The following is a 4,794-nucleotide window of genomic DNA, read 5'->3' on the forward strand; positions in this document are numbered from 1 at the left end:
GTTTGCCTCCTCTTCTTGGTCCCTTCTTCCTGCCACCGCCACACTGTGGTACCCACCGCAAAGTCAGGAAGAGATTTGAGGGGCTGGAGAGGCAGCACAGTGAGAAGGCACTTGCCTTGCATACAGCCAGCCCAGGTTTGATCGCCAGCTCCCTATATGGTCCCTTGAGCCCACCAGGTGTGAGCCCTGATGACTGAGCCAGAGACAGCTAGGTGTAGCCCAAAAGCAGAAACAAGCACCACAAAACAAAACAAGAAAGATCTTTGAAATTCAAATATGGTACCCCAAATAGTTCTGCAAGTCCCACCAGGAATGATTCTTGTGTGCAAGAGCCAGGAGAAAGTTCAGAGCACAGCCAACTGTGCACCCCTCCCCAAAAAAAAATAGCCCCAACTGGAGTGATAAGGCACCTGCCTTATATGCAGCTGGTCTGGATTCTATCCCCAGCATCCCTTCTGGTCTCCTGAGCACCGACAGGAGTGATTCCTGATTACAAACCAGGAGCACCCTCTGAGCATCACCAGGTATGGCCCAAAACCAAACAAAACTGGCCCTATGGAATGCAAGTGTGGCTGTAAGGGGAGTGAGAGGGACAGTGGATATGGTGGATACGCAGAGCACAGAGTGGCCAGGGACAGCAGTGGCCATGGGGTCGTTTGGTCTTGACCCCGAAACCAGTGGGAAGTTTCAAGAGCCAGACCCTCTGTGCTCTCTCTCCACCTACCCTCACCCTCAGTCAGGTTTATTGTTCTTATCAGTGGCCAGATGTCTCCTTCCCTTTCCCACAGAGTTAACCCTGTTCATCCTTCACATGTTAGCGCCCCTGCCACTTCCTCAGGAAGCCCTACTTGACTGATTTAGGAGAAAGCTCCTGTTATAGATTCTTAGAGCACCATCACTTATTTCCCTTGTGCCGAGTGTAACATGACATTAAATAGGATGATAATTTGAAAAGTACTTAGATACTGCTACTTAAAAAAAAAATTGGAGGGTGGAGGGTTTGGGCACACCTGGTGGTACTTGGGGTTCACCTCTGGCTCTGTACTCAAGGGTCACTCCTGGAAATCTTGGAAGCCATATGCCTTCCTGGGGGTTGGATTGGGGTCAGCTGTGCACAGGGCAAGTGCCTCTGTCCCAGTACTCTCTCTCCAACCCTGCAAGATTTTACCTCTGAAGAGCAGGATCCTGGCCGTGTATGTAGCCACTGTACACCCATAGAACCTGACAGTGTCAGGAAGTACTGGTGACTCCCTGTGCTGTGTGTGGGTGAGAGGGACGAGTGACCAAGGCCTCATTCCTGCCTGCTGCCGAGGCACGTCCTGGATGCTCCCTCAAGCCAAGGCACCGGCAGGAGTCTATGAAGTGTGGTTCCTCAGTCGGGAGCCAGGCCCACAGAGCAGCTTAGTGTGGACCTCATTCAGGTGCACATGCTGAGTGTCCAGAGCTGTGAATGGAACTGACCGGGCAGAGGTCAGCACTGGTGTCCCCACTTCGAGAGGCCGGCCTTTGCCCCTATGGCCCATTGACCTGCCTCGGACGGCCTGTCACTAAACCATTAATAGTTCTGATTCTAGAGCAGTTTGGGTACACTGCTCTGTCTCTCTGCTCTCTCTTCTCACATCTCTCTCTCTCTCCCTCCACTTTTCTCTTTCTCTCTTGTCTGTCCTCTTTCTCCTTCTCCAACTCTTTCTCTCACCCCCTCTCCCTTCTCTTCTCTTCTCTCCCTCTCATTCTCCCCTGTCTTCTCTCTCTCCCCTGTCTTCTCGCTCCTCTTTCTCTCTCCCCCTCCTTCTCTTTTTCTCCTCCCTTCTCTTTCTCTCTCCCTGTCTTCTCTCTCCTCTTTCTCCCTCCTCTTCTCTCTCCTCCTCCTCTCTCCCCCTCCTCTCTTCTCCCTTTCTCTCTTCTCTCTCTCTCCCCTCTTCTCTCTCTCTCCTCTCTCTTTCTCACTTTTTCTCTCTCTTCTCCCACTATTTTTTGTCCCACACCTAGAGATACTCAGTTACCACAGACTCTGTACTCTGGAGTTGCTGGTGGTATTGCTCAGGGAACCGTGAAGCTTTGGCCTGCATGCACAGCATACACTCAATCCACCAAGCTCACTCCAACCCCTGGCACACTTGTCTTTGTTTTAGAGAAGACAGGAGACTTAGTGCAGCAGGTATGGTGCCTGTCATGCCTGAGGCCTACCTGGGTTTGATCTCTGACACTCCATATGGTCCCCTGCGCAAACCAGGAGTGATCCCTGGGCATGGAACCAGGAGTAATCCTGGAGCACCATTGGATGTGGCCTCAAACGTGTGTGTGTGTGTATGTGTGTTAAATAATTTTTATATTAATTTGGCTGGAGCAATAGCACAGCGGGTAGGGCGTTTGCCTTGCATGCAGCCAACATGGCCGACCCGAGTTCGATTCCTCCGCCCCTCTCAGAGAGCCCGGCAAGCTACCGAGAGTATTCGATATGCCAGACACAGTAACAACAAAGTCTCCAAAGGAGACGTTACTGGGCCCGCTCAAGCAAATCGATGATCAACGGGAGGGCCTTTACTTTACTTTACTTTACTTTACTTAATTGAATCATTATGAGATAGTTAAAAAATTGTTCATGACTGTGTTTCAGTCATGCAATGCTCCAACACCCATTCCTTCACCAGTGCATATTTCCCACTACTAGTATCCCCAGTTTCCCTCAAACCACGCCCAGCCTCTCTCTATGGCAAGCACTTTCCTTTTTTCTCTCCTTTTGGCACTATGGTTTGGAGTACAGATACTGAGAGGTCATCATGCTTGTTCCTTTTCTTACTTTCAGCAGTTCTTATTTAGTTCTTATTCAGAGTGATCACTTCCAACTGTCTTTGTCATAGTGGTTCCTTTTTTATCCAAACTGCCTTCTCCCCAGCACTTGAAGCCAACTTGCAACCATGACCTGTCCTCCTGGCCCTTGTTTCTACTGTCCTCAGGTGTTAGTCTCATACTGTTTTTTTTTTAATTCCACAAATGGTGCAGTCATTCTATGTCAGTCCCTCACCTTCTCTTTTCACTCAGCATGATACTCTCCATGTCCATCCATTTACAAGAAAATTCTGTGCTTCATTTTTCCTAACAGCTGCATAGTATTCCATGGTGTAGATGTGCCAGGGTTTCTTTATCCAGTCATCTGTTCTCGGGCACTAAGGTTCTATAAACACACTCTTATTCCCTCCCCTGACCTCCCCCCTTGTTGCTGTTGATCTGCCATGTGGGGTCCACATGCAGCCTTATTGTGGCACTCGCAGTTCTCACTGTGATGCTGGCAGGGGTTGTGGGCAGGGTGCAGGGCTCACAGAGTCTGCTGGGGTGCTGATGGGGCATCATATGTCAGGAAAATCACTCACTCTGCTGGGGTGCTCCTAGCAGGTCGAGTGTTAGGCTGCAGGCTCTTGGGTTTGTGCTCCTGTGGCTGTGGTGCATGCATCTCTGCTTGCCGGCATGCGCCTCTGGCTGAGGCATGCAGGCTCTAGCTGCAGTGCTCACAGGGTGAGGGGTCACTGTGGTGCTCTGTTTGGAGTTCCCAGGGCTCACACTTTCTGACTGTGGTGCTTGGGTTCTTGGTTATTAGTCACAACATGTGACAGTGGTTTGGGTGCCAAGAACATTCCTGGCACATGTGGCAACATGGAATTTGAACTCATTTGACCATATACCTACAAGGAAGCATCTTAGCCACTGTGCTATGTGTCAAGCCCTCCATTTTAAAATGCTTTAGGGGTATAATGTCACCACCCTGTGTCCACCAAAGTGACAGTATCCCTCAGCCATAGTCCCCTGGACCTTTGAACCCTGCCCTGTCTCTTGGTGTGCTCAATTTGGGAGTTAGAGTCTATGGGTTTGTCTTTGACATTTCTCTCCTTGTGGTGTATTTCTTTGAATACCATATATAAGTGAGATCATCCTGTATTTGTCTTTCTCATTGTGAGTAGTGATTTCACTGATCTTTTACATGATCTTTTTTCATTTCTATTTTCCTTACTTACACTGTAATTTTTATTTTTTTCCCTTCATCTACTGACTTTGGCTTTAATTTTTTCTTCTACTAAGTTCCTTGAGGTATGCAAAAAGTATTTATCATTGTTAATTTTGACAGTGCTGGAGAGTGAACCCTTTAGCTACTTCTAGAAGACCTTAGATGTGAAGATGTTCCCTTCACAGCACTGCAAGGGGGGCCCAGGAAGCTTTCTCTGTGCTGTGCAATTTGACTTTGGTCTGAGTGCTTTTGCACCAGGTGGGAATGGACGTGGGTGTCCCTGATGGTCCACATCTCCAGTCCTGTTTTGTTTAGGGGTTACTTCTGGTGCTGCACTTAGGAATCACTCCTGGTAGTGCTCAGGGATCGAACCCAGATCAGGACACGGGTCCTACCTGCCATGCTCTCATTTCCTATTTTTTTTAATTTAACTTTTTTTTTATTGAATCACTATGAGATACTGTTACAAAACTTTCATGATTGAGCTTCAGTCATACAATGATCGAACAACCCATCCTCCACCAATGCACATTTCCCACCACCAGCATCCACACTTAAGTACCTATTCTTAAGTGTGGGACGGAGGTGCTTGTTTGATTTGCATTGATCCAGCAGACAGAGACGCATGTCTTCCTCTCTCCCTTAATCCTGTGTTTTTACATTGAAATCTCGCCATCCCCTCATAGCATTCACGGTATTCTAAGAGGTTGTCTTTCTTGCCCCAGTGTTTGCCTCTCGAGAGGATATCGCAATCACTCCCTCCTTTCAGAACCACTGCAAGTGTACCGGGAACT

Source organism: Sorex fumeus, unplaced genomic scaffold (assembly GCF_029834395.1).
Source record: "Sorex fumeus unplaced genomic scaffold, SorFum_2.1 ptg000106l, whole genome shotgun sequence".
In the NCBI taxonomy this organism is placed as follows: Eukaryota; Metazoa; Chordata; class Mammalia; order Eulipotyphla; family Soricidae; genus Sorex; species Sorex fumeus.